At 43.0% G+C, this 20,516-nt stretch overlaps 2 pseudogenes; both read right to left on the reverse strand.

The window, feature by feature from the left end:
• Window positions 1-11,911, reverse strand: part of LOC142436509 (ninein-like protein) — a 91,232-nt pseudogene extending 79,321 nt beyond the window's left edge.
• Window positions 11,912-13,609: 1,698 nt separating this feature from the next.
• Window positions 13,610-13,957, reverse strand: LOC142436510 (E3 ubiquitin-protein ligase RBX1-like; annotated as a pseudogene).
• Between the last annotated feature and the right edge of the window lie 6,559 nt (window positions 13,958-20,516).

A 20,516-nucleotide genomic window follows, 5' to 3' on the forward strand; every position in this document is an offset into this window, starting at 1 on the left:
AAATATATTTGTACATGAGACTAGGGAAATAGATCTATGTGCATGTATTTATAGGTTTAGTATTAAGGTAGTAGAAGGACATTGGGACTCCACTGAAGTACTCCCTCAATGTAAGAATACTTTCTTCTTTTAAATTGGCATTTTATGATGCTCACCTTCCCGACACAACCGTTGAAGACAAAAAGGGTGAACAACCAAATGTGGTGAAGAAAGCTGATGGTGCCTGGCTATCAAAAAATATAGCATCTGGGGTCTAAAAGGTTTGAAGGTAAACAAGCGGCCATCTGGTTCAGAAGCAATAAAGCCCACATGGAAGAAGCACACCAGCCTGTGCGATTACAAAGTTTCAAGGGATCAGGTTTAAGGCATTATCAGAACAAAAATCTTACCATAGTGAATGAGCAGGGGAGTGCGGAGTGGAGACCCAAAGCCCATTTGTAGGTCACTGGACATACCCTTAAAGAAGGGTCTTGGGGAGGAGACGAAACAGTCAGGGTGCGATGTAGCAACGTGAAAAAATACAACTTTCCTCTAGTTCCTAAATGCTTCCTCCCCCCACCCCACTGTCAAGATCTGAATCCTACCTTGCAAGCCTGACTAGACCAGAGGAGGTACACTGGTACAGATGGGAACTGGAAACACAGGGAATCCAGGGCAGATGATCCCCTCAGGACCAGTGGTGTGAGTGGCACTGCTGGGAGCATAGAGAGAGAGTGGGTTAGAAAGGGGGAACTTCAAGGATCTACATGTGACCTCCTCCCTGGGGGACATACAACAGAAAAGTGGGGGTAGGGAGATGTGGGACAGAGCAAGATATGAGAAAATAATAACTTATAAATTATCAAAGGTTCATGAGGGAGGGGGGAGGGGGGAGAGAGGGTTAAAAATGAGGACCTGATGCCAGGGGCTTGGGTGGAGAGCAAATGTTTTGAGAATGATGAGGGCATTGAATGTACAAATGTGCTTTACAAAATTGATGTATGTATGGATTGTGATTGGAGTTGTATGAGCCCCTAATAAAATGATCTTTTAAAACAAATAAGTAAATAAATAAACAATCACTGACATTAAAAAAGAAAATAAATAAAAAACACATATAGATTACATTGCTAAATGTCATCAAGTCAGTTTTGACTCATAGTGACACTTTGTACAACATAAGGAAACACTGCCTGGTCCTGCACCATCCTAAAACTCATTTTACAGCCACTGTGTCAATTAATCTCAATGCGAGTCATCTTTTCTGTTTACCCTATACTTCACCAAGCACAAAAACCCTACTCTGGTGTAACTATAGGAAAAGAGCTCACAGGAAACTGGTGTTCCAGAGGAGAGAATCCAGATCTGGGTTCAGTATAGCAGTACACACACACACACACACACACCACAATTTTTGCTTCTCTGGAGAACCCGGTGTAAAACATTTGGTTCCAAGAGTGATTCTAGAGAAACAAAGTTGTACAGATCAATTTTCTCAATTGGTTCCCAAGTCTGATCAGGTTTGAAGGTACTAATAACTGCCCCCATGAGTATAAAGGGCACTGTGAAATCGTGGTGTGCGGTGTGCTGTAGTGGTTACGCATTGGGCTCACCTCAGTGTCAGCAGTTCAAAACCACCAGGAAGAGAAAGATGAAGCTTTCTACTCCCATAACTAGTCTCAGAAATCCACAGAGGGCAGTTCTACCCTGTCTGACAGTCACTACTCGATGCACGCAGTGTATCACCACCCGCACATCAGGAATTGGTGGAAATTGATGCTCTAAGTGATAGCATGTTTGATATTCTTCTGCAATTGTTTCGGGGTAAGCAGTATGGAGAAGCTGATTATTTATCCTACTTACAAAAGATAAATTGGTAGAAGGAAAGACATGAACTCAGGACTTCAGAGTCAAAGATCAAAAAATGCATAAAAGACTTCAAAGTTTACATTTATTCTTTAAAAAAAAGGTTTTCTTTTTGTGGTAACAGAGGTGATATTACTGAAAAAATAAACTCAAGAGTAATATCCTAAGAATGATGAATTATAGTGCCAACTCAATTCTCAACCTCAAATGCTGTTAAATTGAGAATATTGATTGGGAACAAAACGGACTCTTACGCCTTGGGATGGGGAGATACAGGCAGATAATTAAGAAGACGGGTGGATTGAGCCCCCAATTTCCATAATGTTACTTTAGCTAAGAGCAGATTGTTTCCATCTGAAGAGATTGCTCCATCTTAATTCATGATCAGTAAAAAAAACTATTATCCCTTCCCACCACATGAAAAGATTAACTCAATAGTGCATGCTGATATGAATCCTGGGCATTTACTGGAGCCTTGCTTGAGGAGATGCTTTAAAAGATACTGATAAATGTTTCCAGTTAATGAATTCACCACCCATTATTGCTTCTAGACCTAAGACTAGACTTATGTTCCAGCAAGCTCTAAAAGATGACATATACATGGTGACCCAGGCAGAGGTACACTATACTCCAAAAGAATTTCCAGAAACGTAGAGAATATAGATATAAGAATGGCTAATAATGGTGTGTAGAACATAAAGTTGGATCAGTCTTAGTTTACTGATATGGGCCCACTAAGTGCAGAATATAAATTTAATGTTTCAATCTAAGACACTTTTTGGTTGATTCAGTGAAGCTGATTCGTGGGTTGTATGATGGCATAAATAAATCATGCTCAATGACAAGTCCAGTCAAAGTATATTGTAGCAGAAGGTATCCACAAGATTAAGGAGTTGGGCATGCTATAATGGATTAATCAGGATGGGTCTACAGACGCACATGGAGTAGAACTCACACCTTTACTGCAAGAGGAGGGAGCCCAATTGCAAATGTAGTCCCAGCATCTCTGAAGATTGCTATTTTATGTAAGTCACATTTCACTGTGGAAATGGACTTATTGGAATAGTGACACCTAACTACACTTGGGCTGATTGGGTTGCAGGGAAGTAGGGGCCAAATGGCAGCACTTAATTGACAGAGACAGGTGGATGTGGCTACTGTAATGGACAGCTGAGTCAAAGTGGGAATCAGAACAGCTTGACTGTCATGGACTCATGGTATTGTCTACTCAGGCAGGAAGTCCTTGGGAGTGAAAAACATAGGAAACCTAATGAATATTTACTTGATTTGTCTAAGCAGAAAAAAAAATCTGGGTCAAGTGAACAGCAGTGAAACTCAAATGATTAGAAGAGTCATAATTGTTCAATCATTCCCTGAGGTGAGATAGTTTACAGACCCATAACCCATTAAAAAGAGCAGGGGCTATGTTTCCCTGTGGAAGGACCCCCACTATAATGACAAAATTTTCTGTTATTTTTTTGTCAGCCTTCCTCAAATGGATCATCAGCATTTTACAAGAGTGAGTGTTCACTGTGGGAAAAGAAATAATTAGATTTTTTTAGGGATTATTGGACACTGGCTCTAACTGAGACCAATTCTAGAAGGCCTAAAACATCACTGTGACCCACCATTTGGTGTGGGGGCACATGGAGGTCAATATTGTAACGGAGTCTCTTACTTCAAGTTCATCTTCAGGTGGGCTGGTGGCTCTCCAAACCCACCCTGTAGCAAATGAACCAGTTCCAGAATCCATTTTGTGTAAGTCAGATTTACATAACTGGAATACTCAGCAGCTAGCAGAACATCCACATTGGGTCCCTGAGGTGGGGAATAAGGCTAAAATGGTAGGAAAAACCAAATGCCAAGAAGACGCCATTTAAACTGTCTAGGAAAATGGTAAGCTAAAAACAATATTGTATCTTCCCCCACACTTTCACCACTTACTCATCTCTCTCCCCTTTCCTTCATTTCACCATATTTTCCACCTTCTATTAGACCTCTCCCACATCACTAGACAAAGCCAACTAAGTGTTCATATCACTGGCACTACTACTAGGATTCTGAGGAAACAGCAATCAACCACAGAAAACCCAAAACATCAAGAAAAACAAATGTAAACAAATGGAAATTGCCCAGATCCAATAGAGAATTCTGAAAAAGAGGCCCTGGAACTATAAGAAACAGGATTCCGAAGAATGATTTAGACATGTAGGGAATACTCAGGAAAACAATAGAAGAAATCTTAAATCAAAGGGAATCTAAGAATATAAACAATGAGATAACAGAATTAGGCAACACAGTAAATGACTTGAGGAATAGATTTTCCTTCTGAAAAGGAAAATCAAATCAGTGAGCTCAAAGACGATCACTCTGACTATAACTGACAAGAAAAACCACCACCAAAAAACAACAAAAGAATCAAGAGAAATAATCTATGTCTCATTAAAAACCCTGAAAAGGAAGTAACAAAAATACATACAAAGAAAATAGTTTTGACAAACTATAAAAGAAAATTTTACCAACAACACAGGAGTACATAATTATTCAAAAAGTTAAGAAAACCAAAATGAGATAGAAGCTAAAAGAAAACCACCATGAAATATCAGAGCCAAATTCTCCAATTTGAAAAAAAAGGATAGAATCCTGAGGGCAGTTACAGAAAAAAGATGGGAGGTGGGGTCAGGGGAATGTATGTCTTGAAGAAGGCGACTACATTTCTATCAATGGTTAAACTGGCTGGAGAAAAACAATGAACAATACTCGTAAAGAATCCAATGGGAGAAAATGCCCGGTATTATGTTCCTACTTGGTTTCTATTCATCTAGTTTCCATCCAGACCTTGGTGAACCAGGCTATGCGCTGTAGACTACTGGGACCTTGAACTGTGTTTTCAAGGCACACATCTGTCCTACTGCTCGAACTGTTCACACTCACCTGTAGCCGTTTTAAGGAACAGACAGACTTTCTTGGACTTAATATTTATATGACTTAGTGTGAGAAGAAGCAGATGACTGCTATCCCAAGGTTATGGAATTGGTGGTCTTTGGACTGTGGTTCAGCTCTCTTGCTCTCAGGGTGCTCTATTAATGATGCCCATTCAATGTGGCCCGGGATTACCATATATTTACTACTTAATGCCCTTCTTTTTTCTTATGAAATGTATTCATCTGATAGGGATGATTCTGCTTCTGTGAATTACTGCAAATTTTGTCTTATCACTGATCCCACTGCTTGTTTATAAATAGTGTCTTGTTATGTACATGTCATTAATTCATATTTTACAGTCTGAAGCCTATCTATACTTAAATAATTTTTCTTCAGCATTTTAAAATGCTATATAATTGGCTAAATAAAAGACATTACCTTATGCCCTAGGGGGATGATTTATAAAGTTCTCTATCATAAAATCATAATAATCTCTGAAGTTAACCAGAGACATATAAACTATAGATATATGAATGGATTTGGGGTTCGCACTTAATTGTAGCCCAATGCATCCTAGCCTGGCCCCGCTCAATGCTTGCCCTCATGAAGAGGTCACTGCTAATATGAGGGCTGTAACAGCATGTGATAAAAAAACCAGTTGGTGCCCGACTATCAGACAGAATAGTGGCTGAGGTTTTAAAAGCTCGTCTTCAAACAGGTAGCTATGTGAGTGAAGCATCAACTAAGCCCACATGAGGAAACACACCTGCCTTTATAATCCAAGGATTGTAAATAACATCCAAATCTCAGGAGAAAATAGTATCAGAGCTTGAATTCTGGACATGTGGTTTACAGAAGGCTATGGAAGACAGTGAAAGCCAAAAATCCAATTGCAGGGTCGCTTGGATGGATTAAGCCTCTGGGGAATCTTCTTGGACCAAAGTCCTGGGATATTAAGAGCCTTGTTAGAGACAGAACACTGCAAAGTTGATTAAGTCCATTGTACTTAGGTTACATTTTAATATCTTGCTATTTGATCTCCCTTTTGACTCATTTTAAAGTTGTTTCAGTTTTTAATATTTTGCTTTTTTTCCTATGAAGTTTTTCTCTGTGTTCTAATCATTGTTTTCCAGTTTGTCTTTTCAATGATTTTCTGTATGTAAAGTCCAGGCTATGTAGATTCACAGAGGTAGTAACCGGCTTGATAATTGTGTAGAGCATGGTAGGAGTGATTGGTGGCAAATTAGGAACTAACAACGAGTTCATGAGAAAATGCGCTGAAATTCATTGTGGTGATAACTGCAGAAACGTTCTTAATAGGATAGAACAATTGAATTGTATGATAGGTGAAATATGAGGGAGTACCCCCCCCCCCACCAACCCCAGACCAGAATTGCGCTGGGCAGAGTGGAGCTTTCATAGTACCCATGTTTCCTGCTAAGTATGCATCGAGCAACTTGCTCTGAGTTAGTGCACCCCGTGGCACTGGGAAGGTTTTCTCTGGTCACGGTGAATTTTTTCATAAAAGCAGTTTTGCTTGAAACCTTGCTTTTTGAGATGGCCAATTTAAGAAAACAGTGTGCAGTGGTGAAATTTTGTTTCCTACTCAAGGAAAAACACTGCAGAAACTGTTGTGATGTTGAAAACAGCTTACAAGGGCAGTGCTATGGGAAAAACTCAAGTGTTTTTCTCATTTCAAAAAAGGTAAAATATTGATTGATGACAAACCTCATTCTGGATGTTTGTCAACTTCCTGAATGAACGAAAACGTCAACTCATCATGCATTTGGAGTTTGCTCCACCAGGCAAGACTGTTAATCAAGCTTTCTATTTAGAGGATCCGAAAAGATTGCATAATAGTGTGTGATGAAAATGGTCTGATTTGTGGCAGACAGGGGACTGGTTCTGCCACCACGACAATGCCCCTGCTCACACAGCCATCTCAGTGTGCCAGTTTTTGGTAAAAACCAGCATGCCTCTTTTGCCCCACACACCTTATTCACCTGACCTCACTTTGTGTGACTTCTTTTTGTTTCTTTGAATGAAGAGGGAAATGAAAGAACAGAGATTTGAAGACAAAAGCAGAGATGAAGAAAAAAATTGGAGAGGTACTGTCAGCCTTCCAAACAGATGAGTTTGAAAAATGTTTCCAAGAATGGAATCACAGGTGTGACAAATGTATGAAGTGTAATGGAGAGTACTTTGACGGTGACATGGTTGTTTTGTAAAAAAATTTAAATACATAACTTTGAAAAAAAATCCATTTTTGGTAACTCCTTGTATCTTCCAATAAAACTATTTTAAAATAATAAATATGTAAATGGGGTTAGCCCAGATTCAGTTGTACACAGGTTAAGACTTGAGTCAGTGGTCTCCTGTATTGCTTGCTGTCCTTGGGAGTTATCAGTAGCTTGTCACCTGACTTACCAAGCTTGGACTTATTCGTCTCTTTAGCCACAGGCTTGATCTGCCAACCTTGAATTCATTTTCCTCTGTAGCCATAGACCTTTGTCTTTCAGCTCCTTTTGGGCCCATCAACTCCCAAAGCTATGACAGTCATGATAACCCTGCACCCTAACATCAGCATCATGGGCCTAGAACTTGCTCAACTTGGAATTTGCCTTCTTCTACATCTGTGTGAGCTATTTTCTTGATGAAACGCTCTCTATATAAGTATATCCGGAGAACAGGCTGTCCAGGGAGATTACCCACACTGCACTCTCCAGGAAACTATTCTTGTCACAGCAACACTTCTGACAATCCAGGTCCTGGATCTTTCAAAGTACCAAGCATGAGGTCATGGTTTTACCTTGTGCCTCAAATAACTCATTCTGAGGCTCTTTGGCACCATCAGGTTCTTCATCTGACTTGAAACTCTGTGGAAAAATGGAAAGGATACATAAATCCCTTGGAGAATATCAAAAGCAGTTGCAGAACACCAAACAAACATGTAGCACTGGAAAGCTCTTTTGTGTAACTGAAGTGGACATGCTATCTGTACACCAGCAGCACGTGGATCATAAATTCCTTATTGAAAATGAGAATGCCAGAAGTGGCAATAGGGAGCATGTCGTACTTTGTGAAATCATACTTGGTGTTCCTACCCCCTAAGTCATCAGCACTTTAAGTGGGCACATGCAGTCAACTGTCTTGGTTACCTTACACCAAGAGAAAAGACGAGGACACCCAGAAGCATCTGATTCTGCCAAAATCTTATGGTGTATGTAGTGACCAAGTGAATACCCACATATGGAATCGGTGGAGTCCTGGTGACATAGTGCTTGAGCACAAGGCTACTAACTGGAAGTCAGTTGGTTTGAACGCACCAGCCTTGGAGACCCTTTGAAGCTGTTCTACTAAGGACGATGGGGTTGCTAAGAACCCAAGTAGGTTAAATGGTAGTGGGTTTGGGTTTGGGTTGGACCAAGACTCAGCATTCTAAGCAGGAGCAATCTTGAGGACTGAAAGCTGAGAGCAGACAACAGGAAGAGTCTACGGAAGCGATGAAAGAAAGAAGCATCGTGCTACCGATGGAGTCCAGCATGTGACAAAGGGACAAGGTAGCGCCTTCAGCTCACACCCTGTCCACTGTCTCTCTGGGGTAACTGAGGTCTACAGTGCTTAGGTGTCTTGTCTACCAGAGGTCTAGGGCCGACCCTCCAATGCTCTCACACCCTTGAATTTAAATGACAAGTCAGAGCAACACCAGTAAATTCAGTCCCACTTCCCTAATGCCTTCCACTCACTGAAAAACTAAAAATACCCTTTCCATACCCAGTTTTGAGTACCAAAAAGGCCTCAAAAATCAGAAGAGCCCCGATGAAGACAGAGTCTCATTAGCCCAGGAAATGATAATTCAACCCACACCATACTTCAGATCCAAATGTAAAGAGAACAGAAAGCAAATGTCCTGGGTTTATGGTGTAGCCCAACATAGCACATGCATCCATGAAAGAAAATTTAGGATTTAAACGTGTGCTTATTTGTTTCCCCCTGCCTTACAAATGTTTAAGATTAAAATCAATTCAGGACTCCAAGTTACCTTACTAAAGATAGGTTCTTGATATGGTCTCGTCTTTCAATCTGACAGCACATAAAGGAGGAACCAGTAACATTCTGGAATCCTTGAATACAGATCTAACAAGTATGTGATTTACTTAGGACATGTGATGCATCATCATGAATATGCTTCTTGACATGGAGTACAGTGAGGACCTGGCCCTTAGCAGGTGTCTGGGATTCACTCCAGGTACTTGAAGTGAGTAACTTAATGAACTGGGAGAAGGGAGCTGAAGCTAGCCCCCAAAGCGGCAGGGGAGTAGTAAGTATTTCCTGTCTTACAGTTTCGAAGCACTACAGTACTAGCGTCAGAAAGGAGTGAGAAACAAATGAAAACATTTCTGCTGGTGCAATGTCTGAAGGAGAGCACTCTTTGTCCAGGGTCACATGGAGACAACTAGACCCAGATCTTATTTAAAATGAGATCTTATTCCCCAATGGTAACCCTAGCACCTGTCTACTTAAAATTCCAGGGAATGAGACTCTCTCTACTTACATTCTCTCACAACCATGTGAACTAAGATATTTACCTGATATTAGGCACTCAAGTTGGAGAAGGAAATTCTGACCCACCTCCACACTTTGCAGAGATGTTGCTCGGTGGAGCTGGCTGCTCAGGCTGCTCTGTCCTTGCTTATCTGCTGCATGCCTGACTTCAGTCTCCAGTGAGCACAACTCAGGCAGGGTCCGACGACCATACCACTTAGGACCACTCACATGCTTCGGTAGGACAGCTTGTGAGAGAGAGAGAAAGGAAGAGGGAAATTTGGTGAGGAGCCCTTTAAATGAGCTCTCTGAGATTTGAATGTGTCTACGTTATCATGGATGAACATTTTTACCCATCAGAAAGCATTAAAAAGAACACAAGAAGCTGCTTCTCTGTTAGGTGTGAATTGGGTCTGAAGGCTAGTAATAGTGGCTCAACTTTATGCACTGCTTGAAGTTTTCAGAGTCTATTTTTGCTTTTGTTTATGCAATAAAAGGCTGAGGGGAAAAAAAACACCCCCAAACCCTCTAAACCTGAAGCCCTAACTTTTTATGCAAACAGTAGGTTCTCCAGTAGTCTAACAATCTAGGGCTCTGGAAGCTGAAGATCATCTTCCAAACCTAAATGTCCTCGGAGTACATCCTAGCCACCAACAGAGGAAGAGAGAGTGGTGCGTGGGATCTGTGGATGTGGGGCCAGGATACAGGCAGGCAGGTACCTCTGAAATTCAGAGCATGTCTGGTGAGTCTGGGACAGAAAGAGGCTTTTAACAGCTCTCTGCTTCCTTTTGAAATCCTTTCTTCTCTATATCTACAAAGAGTAGCTGGGACCTCTCAGCCAGAGAAGAAATTGATGCTGAATTCTCATGAAAATTGAAAGTGGAAGCTAGGAAAAAGAAATGGGGACTGGGGTGGCATGGAAGCCTGATCGAACAGGCCATGGCTTCAGAGCAGAGCCAGTTGAAGAGAAGGCAAAGAGACTTTCATGAGGTAGGGACGGGGCAACAAAACCAGATGCATATTACGGTGCACATGTGTCTTTTGTCTCCCTACACAGAAGTCTTGCTTCATAGGGTCATGCGCCACCTCACTTGTTTTCTGCGGACATTGACCTTGGGGTTATGCAGAGCAGGAAGCTGGTTAAATCTGACTGCTGGTAGAATAGTGATACCACAGCAGATAGGAGTAAGGTGTTACGTTCGAGTTCTCATGTGTGAACGTATTAGGCATGGCACTATGCTGGTGTGGTGAGTTATGAATTGGACTGCAAACAGCAGTAAGAAACACTTGCACAACTACACAGGACAAAGATGGGGCTTTCGACTCCATTCTCGGAAACCCACAGGGGCCGTTCTCCTCTGTCTTATGGGGCCGCTATGAGTTGAAATCCACTCGATGGCAGTGAGTGCGTGTGACATCCAGGGCTTCCGACAGTGTGTGTGGTGGTGATATAACCTATCATACCACAAGAGACTTTTGAAGTAAAAAGATATTGTTAATAAGCATGATTGGATGACAGGTATCAATAAGGAATGGCTTGGGAAATTCTAAGGAAATGTGACTACAGCTTATAGGAAATACCAAGCAAGAGAGAAAAGTTTCCAAGTCAGTAGCTCCCTTCAAGGAGAAGTAGACAGGAGAACCATACCTTCCGAGAGAGAGACCACGAGTAAAGCGCTGCCCAAAGGGTGCGTGATAGAACACGTCTGACTCCCTACGAAGGGCTCTAACGTGGGTTTGTGTGAGTGGGGAAGCATCGATTTTTTCTAGTATCCAGACAGGGATCCCTTGGTGGTACAAATCATTTATGTGCGTGGCTATTTACCAAAAGGCTGGAGATTTGAGTCCACCCAGAGGAGTTTCAGAAGAAAAGTTTAGTGACTATGCAAACAGAAACCCCTGCCACCGGAGATCCTGTGGACCGCAGTCCAGTCTGACACCCGTGGGCCACCATGACTCCCAATCCAATAGACAGCAACTGGCTCCCCCCCACAATAGTTTTATTGAGATATAATTCACTTAGCACACACTTTCATAGTTCAGTCATAGTTTAAAAGAAGAGTTGTATACACATCAGCACAATCAGTTCTGGTGCAATCTCCCCACTCCCATATTCATGATTTGCTTCCCAATTCCCCTCGACACACCTGTATCCCCTTTAACGATTACATCATTTGTTGTCTCTATACATCTGCCCCTTCTGGGCTTCATAACTGGGACACATACTAAAAAAACACACCCCAAGAATAAAACAGTGCACATTAAAAAGGGAAGAAAGAAAAGTCTACCGGCAATATTAAAATAAGCTAGAGCAAAAAGACTGTCATGAAACAAACAGGACTTCTTTAATTCAAGGACCCCTTCAGGGTGTGTAAGAAGAAGGGCATTGTCAGGGAGGGAAAAAGAAAGCTGGTGACAGAAAATACATTTCTCCCTGGACTCATCAAACCCACCACCGGAACAGACCATCTGCCAACATCCTGCTCCGAGAGCCCAGCCCACTGCTGCACCGCCTGCCTGTGAGAATTTCCATTTGCTCCTTCAGTGCTGGCTCCACAACATCATTCCTTCCTTTATAGTTGCTGCCAGCCAGCATTTTCCTTAGAATAGTAAGCTGTCCAGAAAAACATGCTTTTTTCACAAGCCTTTCTAATGTTCTCAGAAGAACATCCTAGGATGGAATCCATATAATCCGAACTTGACGGTGGGATAAGCATCAGAGCCTAAATTGCGAGAATCCTGTGTGTAGCAGGCAATGGGAGATAGTGGAAATCCAAGATCCACTGGTGGAACTCCGTAGGAAGTAAGCCTCCAGAGACCTCCCCTATCTAAAATTGAGGGAAGAGAGGAGAGTGGTCACTAAACAAGGTGCTTGAAGAGAGGAGATAGAAAACCAAAGGCATAAATCTGACCTCAACAGTTAAAACTTCGTTAGTAGGTTCTCCGCCCCGCCCCCAACACCCACCCCTTTTGATGCAGGCTGGACCTGATCTGATTCCCAAAATTTTCAGTTTATATTGTTTTCTTCAGTTTTTGTTTGCTCATATTAGAGTATATCTCAGAGGAGTTATTCAATGGAGGTCACCTTCTTGAAGCTGTGTTATATGCGTTTCTGTTTTTCAGTACTTGAAACCTAGGATCAATGAACCTAGAGGGAGAGCATGTAGGATAAGGAGTTTGGGGGGAGGGAGTACAGTGGTAGATATGGGGTAAAAAAGAGATGATGTCAAGGAGTCCATAGAAAAAGAATGCTTGGAAACTGATTGTGGTAACAATTGTACAATTCTACTTAATGTGATTGAAATTTGGAATGATATATGTATTAAATGCCAACTAAAAAGAAAATGAACATCCTAGGAACTTACCACCTCCAAGAAGAAGAAATACAAAAATAATATCCACACAGGCCAGGAAGAAACAAGAGTAGCAAATGAGTGATCAAAATACAAATAAATGTGTCAGCTTCCCAGTATGTGATATTATGAGACTCAAACTCTCAGGTTTGGAAGGACCATAAGCTATTGCACCAAGTACTTTTTTTTTTTTTTTGAGTCTGAGCAGTGGCTTTCCTTTTGCTACACACACGAGAATACCAAGAGTTCAGGTAATGGTGCTTTGACATTGAGACACTGGTTTGCTTTCTTTTTGTTGTTGTTGTTCAGAACACAACTGGACTTTTATTTGACACAGAACATAATACAGTTGCATGAGCACAACAAACTGAAAAGCCAAAGGAACAAAGACGTGGTTCTAGCAAGTCTTTTAATGAATAATAAAACATTTAAGCTTGATAGAAGAATTCATTTTTTCTAATGCCCATATGTGGCAGTTACATAACTTCCTGTCAACTTGCGAAGAGATGGAGTCTATACTGTCAACCAGGTCACAGCCTGATGACCTCATTCAGAGGCCCGAAGGAAATAAATAGTGCACTGGAGGCCAGACACATTCTTTCTGCTTCATCTTACTGCTGACAAGCCACATGGAGCTACACTGAAGGAGACAGAGCCCCAGAGCTGGAGGAGGCACGTGGAGCCCATGCCAGCGCTTAATGCTTCCACCACTATTGGATCCACAAGACTTACCGCCACTGGCCTGTGATCTCCCATTATTCAGCATCATTGCATGGCTGTGTGAATCTAAAGAGGAATTTATGGGCTAGTATTGACGTATGGGGTAACATTGGACTTATGAACTTGATCTGGACTGGGCTGGGATGTTTTCTTAATGTACAATTGCTCTTTGATATAAAGTTCTCTCTTACACACATATGAGTCTCCTTGGATGTGTTTCTCTAGTCTACCCAGACTAACACATCATACTTTTGGAATTCCCACTCTGTTGTTCAATGGACACACCTGCCATGTTTTGAGTCAGAGAGAGAGGCAGTGGAAATAAAAAGCATGCTTAGACTCCCAGATAACAGTACACTCTTCTGACGTGGCAAATGCCTGGTTATCTTGTCATTCTCTAAAGAGATCCATCATGTGGTTCCTACAGATGGCACAGTTATCAATCACAATATCCCAGACCCAGAGGGCTACTGCATTCCACTTTTTTACTTCGAAGCGGTTCTTGCTCGCACCACCGGTGGTGCTGCTCGGGTATCCACATCCATCACTGCTGCCATTTTGGAAACGCACGGTCTACTGGCTTGGTTTGACAGGAAAAGATTTACCAAGGGTAATGATAAAAATATATTGACATTATGTATTTAATAATGGTCTTTAATGGAAAGAGAAAAAGGCAGGGGATCAGGGTTGTTCTTAAAAATTCAGGACATCTGGGCACTTAATGAAAGTAATTAACTCCAAGAGAGAAGTAAAATAATGTTGACCCGACAGGACTCATTCAGCTAGAGCTCCTGCTGCCAGACCAGAAAATTGGGAGGTAAGGTGAAGGAAATGGGCAGGTGGAATCCTGAAACTAAAACCAGGGCACTAGGGTCTCTCCTAAACCCCCTTTTTTGCATGTGATTTCCACTCACAAAGCAAACCAAGGATGCTTTAAAGTGCTCTAGCTTTGGCGAGCCCACGGGTACCAGCTGCGCCCTTGCTGGGAGCAGTGATTTCTCCAGGGCTGAGTCCTAAAGGGGACAGAATCCCAAACACGAGAACCCCATGCAGGAGCGGCAATGGCAGGTAGCCAGAATTTAAAGTAGAAGAAAAAACAGGTATTTACCCCAGGTAGATAGATTGTGGTGTGGAAGAAAATAGGCAGATAGTCGGAGTCCAGGGAGCAAATTTAGTTCCAATTGGCAGAGAAGGAAACATCCCCCCTGATAAGCTGGATCTCCCCGTCTGGGGGTCAGCCTGACAGCCCCCAAATCGGAGTACATCACAAGCATAATAATAACAAAAGAGTCAAATATATATTTTTGGTTTAAAACTCAAACCCAAGTCTGGTTGCTCAGCTCCAAGGAGCACATGGGCAGTGGGGGATTGGGGGGCTTAACATAAATCAGCATAAGAAGAAACCTAGCTAAGGAATGCCAGAACTCAGCTAAGAGCTGGGTGGCTTTTTGCATATCAAAGACATGCTGTAGCAAGTGTCAGCTTCAAACAGCACATAAGTACAGCCCAGAGACTTTGGGAGACAATTCAATTTGATTTTATTCTAGCTGGCCAGGGTAATAAAATAAAATAACAGAAAAAATAAAATCCATTGATCTAGTAGGCACCAGTAGACTAGATAGGACAATAAGCCCAACTTCCCTCTTAGTGATTCTACACATAGCTGGGGAGGCCCTGCCTGTCCTGGGGCCCTTGACAGGGCGGTGGAACACTCCAGCCCTCAGCCCTGCTGCAGTGCTACACACAGCACAAGGCAGGTACACCAGTGAACTCCAGCACTCAACTGACGCCTGGCCACGGGTGCGATCTTGTCTTTGAAGTAAACCCACACAGCATCTGTGGAACCCTACATCAAACAAGTACACCACCCCGCTACCTTGAGGAAGAGTTGGAACTCCTCCAGCCTCAAGGACAGGTGATCAAGTCCCAGTTACCTCCTTACCTACTACTCTATTTCTTCTCTCTCTATTCACTATCCCATATTTGCCACTGCAGTCAGTCTCAAAGAGCTCAGGTTTGTGTTGGGTTTTTCCTTTCTTCCTTTTCCCTCTTTCTCCTCTTCTCTCCCACTCTCTCCTATCATATATCCCTACTGGCTTCCAGGTCACTATCCTCCACTTAGGGCAAATCAACCCAAATAGCAGGAGGAACTCCAGCCTGCCCACCGTGGGAGTGCTGTACATCACACAGGGCACCTGGGACAAACATCTACAACACGCTGCTGAGGAAAACTCAGTTGGGGCTCTAAGGTGATCTTGTCAACTAGAGCAATTCTGCTCAGCACCACTGGGTCCCGGCATTGAAAGTAACACCAACCTGCCATTGTGGCGCAGGGTCTAAGCCCGTCTGGACACACAGTCAAGCAATTAGGGATCAGCTATCTATTTATTCTCGGTCTCCTCCTTCTCTCTCCTCCCTCTTTACCATCACTGCCAATATTAGTGAACACAATTGGGGTTTTCCCCCCTTCTCTCTATATTCTCTTTTTCCTCTTTCTTTCTTTGTTCTCTTCACTTCTCTCTCTGCTTGTATGATTCTCACTTCGCCCTCTCACTCCTTTCACTGCTGGTTCACAGACCCCTACCTAGGGGAACCCTGTCCTCCCAGTGGGCTTTCTTTACAGATATTTCTATGAGCGTTGGTTGTGGATGGGTCCAAGTAAGATGAAATGCTTCATCATTTAAATCTTTTCTCTGTTTATCATGTTGCTTATTGGTTCAGTGGTGAGGATTCTTGTTCTTTTAACCTCGAGTTGTAATCCATACTGAAGACTATCATCTTTGAACTTCATCAGTAAGTGCTTCAACTCCTCTTCCCTTGCAGCAAGCAAGGCTGGTCGCCTGCATATTTCAGGCTGTTCTCAAATCTTCCTGCAATCCTGAAGTCTCCAATTCAGCCATCCAAAACTCAAAACAGCTCAATGCCATGGAAGTCAAGTCAATTCTGACTCGAGCAAACCTGTAGGCCAGGAAAGAACCTCCCGGAAGGTTTCCAAGGCTGTAATCTTTGTGGCAGCACATGGTCACATCTTTCTCACTCGGGATAGCTGGTGAATTCCAACTGTTGCTCTTTCGGTTAACAGTGAAGTGCTTAAACATTGCCCTACCTGGATTCCAAGTGTGAGCTAGCAGCCACAATTTTCTTCTGAGACCAAAGGGGTTGTTAGGTGTGAATTCTCGACCAAGGGTGGTCCAGCAGACCTGCTCAGTATTCGTCCAGTTGCAAAATCCATCAAGAGGATGCATTGTCATTATTTTTAATCACATAACACACCCAGGTGTAGCAGCAACCCAGCTTTGTAATATCACCCTGGTTTTGATAAATATGTACCATTCCTTGATAACGCTTCCAAATCCTTTAATATCCTGCAGCTCAGTCCCTGATGTCTGGCTTTAACAAAAGGTGTGAAGGGAGACCATATGTCAATAAACTCTCCCCGTCTGCCACAACTCAGCGCATAATCAGCTCCACGGTAAAATGCATGGTAAGTCAGTTATGCGCTGGCGGGGAGGGCAAGGGGCCCCTTTCAGGTTTGTCTTCTGATGAAGTTGACCAAAATGACTTCTTATTTCAACCTATTAGGAGAGTGAGAGTTGCCCCCCCTCCCTCGCCATTTTTCTTTTCTTTTCCCTTTTTGTCCCTTTCCCCTTGGAGGGACAGCCTGCTCTGCTATTCTGAAAGGGTTTTCTGTTTTATGCTGCGCTCTCCACTCCATTAAATCACCTTTCCTCACATTAAATACAGGTCTTCAGGGTGGTCAGAGAGCTTTGCTGTGAGGGATAATGATATAATGAGGATGACATGCATGAAAAATCATTTTTCAGCTCAATCCCAGGCAGACCACGGGGAAGCATGAAATGGGAAGGAGGAGAGGTGTACCTCACTGTAGACAAGAGCCAGGCTTCAGAGGGGGCCAGTCTCGACCTGGAAGGCTGCTGAAGGCTTCTTTACCTCACTCACTCATTCACTCATTCATTCAACCAGCTTGCTACTTACTTATTAAATGCCAGACCTTGGGGCTCTCTCACTGAACAAAAGAGACAAAAATCCCCCTTCTGTCAAGAAGCTTCCATAAACAGAGGCATTCAAACACTTCCTAGAGAATGTGTTTAAAGTCCAATTTACACAAAAGCAGAAGAAGAGACTGATGCGAGGGGTTTCACACACACACATGTTCATATATGACTCCCATTGCAGCGACAAAGTGTAGGACTCTTCCAGGAGACACTATTCATTGGAGTTAAATTGCTCCCCCCAACCCCCTGAGCTCTCGCTCTCTCTTTTTTTTCTTTCTTTCTGAGAGCAATTGCCCTTGGAAGGGATTAGCTGTTATCACTCTCTAGCACCTTAGTGTGAACTTATTTATTGGCTCCTTTTCCTGCCTAGATAGGAGGGGCCTCCAGGGCTGCTAAAAGCCAGAAAAATCCCAAAAAAGGCAGCAACAAGAGAGGCAGAGGACAATTGGGGCCAGTGTTTCTCATTTGAGTGGGGGGGGCATTTGTTAAAGATGCAGATTACACACACATACAGCACACACACACTTCCCTGCCACCCCACCCAATATGGCCCTACTAAATAAGGATCCTACCCCACCATCTGTCCGGGAGCCCCTGAACTGGCCCTTCCCATGAAACAAGCCAGGGCCATTGAAAGTGACTCTTTAGGCAAAAGACCAGTGACTTAGGTTTTCCAAACCAGGATAAAGCCCATTTGTTAAGCACTTGCATATTAACCAAAAGGTTGATGCTTCAAACCCACCCACCGGTTCCTAGGAAAGCAGGCCTGGTGATCTGTTTCTGAAAGGGCACAGTCTTGAAAAGGATCCCTGGTAACATATTGTCCTGCTAGCCATAAGGTCAGCAGTTCAATCCTACCAGCTGCTCTGAGAGAGAAAGCTGAAGCTTTCTACTGTACAGATGTATAGTCTCAGAAACCTACCAGGGCAAGTATACTCTGCTGCCATGAGTCAGAATTGACTCAATGGCAGCAAGTGAGTGGATGGGCAGAGATTGATTGGGCACCAACTAACACTAAGAACAACTATTTTGGGTGGCAGTGACATTCTTCTGCTTTATCTAGAATCTGAACTCTCAGCGTCATTAACAATGGAGGCAACAGACAAATAATTATAAACTACAGAAGGGTAAAGAAAAGCTAAAGAAGTTACTTCTGTTTGGGGTTTAGTTGTGTGCTTTTTTTAGCAGAAAATATGAACTATGAAGGAGCAGGGACTTGCTGGACTTAAATATGAACTGTAAGATCTCTCTCCGGGCTAGAGTTACAGCTCAGTTCTTGGCTCTGCATGAGAAAGAATTCACGCCAAAGCCTGGCTCGTGATCCAAGTGAGTTTAATGAAAGTTAAAAGAAGTTTCAGGTTTTACGCGCCACCCCTAGGATTCCTCCCCACCATGTAGCCTGGCAGAGACTGCTCGAGGTCACGCAAAGATCTCTCTCCTAAGTTTTCCTCCAAAAAACACCTGTCTCATGTTCTTTCTCAAGTTCCCTCCCCAGTTCCTGTCCCCAGTTTTTCCTTTCTCCCCCTCGCTCCTGCCTTTTCAAGGATTCCCGGGGGGAGGCATGGTGAATGACCCCAGGTCGATCCCATTGGCTGAATTGCAATCACCTGGCCCAGGTGGGCTGATGCAGGTTTAACGCCCATCCGTACCCACCAGCGGGAAAACCTAGGCTTTTGTTCTATGCTTGGTTCTCCTGGGCATGCGTCAATGGACATCTCATTCCTGCCTATCTGCCTAACAAAACCTATTTTTCAACCCCAAGTCTTTCTTGCCAAAAAATAATGTCCCATAATAGGAATGGCATGAGCAGGGCTTCTGCGTTGGATCAGATCAAGAAGATAGCTTTCATGCCCTGTACTAAGATCACAAAAGAATGTAATCCAGTGCCTTGTAGACAGTCTCGTGTACACAAAAGGTTTTCTAAGAGTCTCCAGAAGGCTGTGCTACAGCCTAAATAGGCTGAACTGCAGCCTAAAACAGAGAGGGACCCATTTCAAAGAGATGTGGGGACATGGCTTTCATAAAATTGAATGCATCATGTAATCCAGTGCAAGGGAAACCCAGTAACTTTGGGAAGGAACTGCATTGGCTTGGACTAAACAGCCAGAGATAGTGCTACATAAAAAGAAAGAAGATGATTGATAAAGCAACCCAGACATTATTGTGGAAAAGGAAAAGGGACTTAGAAGACAATCAAAAGCTACAAGGAACCTCTCCTAGGGAGAAGTCTTGTGGTTTCAACTTGTGTGCTCTGGGGGATATTTGGCAGTCACGTATTAAATTGTGCATTCAATTTAATCCCTTTAAGGGATTTTGTCACTGGGCCTACAGCCCAACTATCCTGACAAAAAAATCTATCTTGAAAATCACCCTGCTGTGAGGAAGCTAAAGGCAAGCACATAATACGATCACATGGAGGGAATTTGGGGAGCCAACGCAACAGCAAGAACCCAGGCCCTAGACCTATGAACCAAAGCAAACCCATCTTGCCGGGTCTCGCTGCTTGAGCTGGTTTGGCCAATGCCACATGGAGTGGAGATGTGCTGCCCCAGCCAAACCTTCCTCAAATTACAAAACTATGAGCAAATAATACACCGAGTGGGATTGAAAGTCACTAAGCAGCAATAGGTAAGTAAAACATATGGGCCTACCATTACCTATCTGTAAAGAGTCTTTGGCAACTGGTTTATGGAAGACGCAGGCCCTGATTACCTCCCATAACACGTATTCTTTATCATAGCCACGGACACTCATGGAAACATTAAAGTTGTGCTTGAGAGAGGAAAAGGTGAGTTAAGAACTGAGAAAGATGGTCATGTGGCCTGGATATTGCTCAAACACTCCATTCTCCTTGGTCTCTTGGAAGAAGGAGAGGGATGAGAACCCAAAGCTGTAAACACTGTGTGGATTAGAAACGTGTTAAGTTTGGCGTGAGGGCTGAAGGCCCAGGTTGGTAAAATTATTTCTGTGGGATTTTCTAGAACCAGAGCTGCTCTGAGGCCCACACTGGAGAGAATGCCATGGTCATTACCCTTGTATGCTTTATTTTGGCTGAGTCCCTCCCCCATCATGTGTCAGGGCTTACCCAGTGCCCCTTCTCAGCCCTGATACA

This window comes from Tenrec ecaudatus, unplaced genomic scaffold (genome assembly GCF_050624435.1).
Source record: "Tenrec ecaudatus isolate mTenEca1 unplaced genomic scaffold, mTenEca1.hap1 Scaffold_377, whole genome shotgun sequence".
Taxonomy (NCBI): Eukaryota; Metazoa; Chordata; class Mammalia; order Afrosoricida; family Tenrecidae; genus Tenrec; species Tenrec ecaudatus.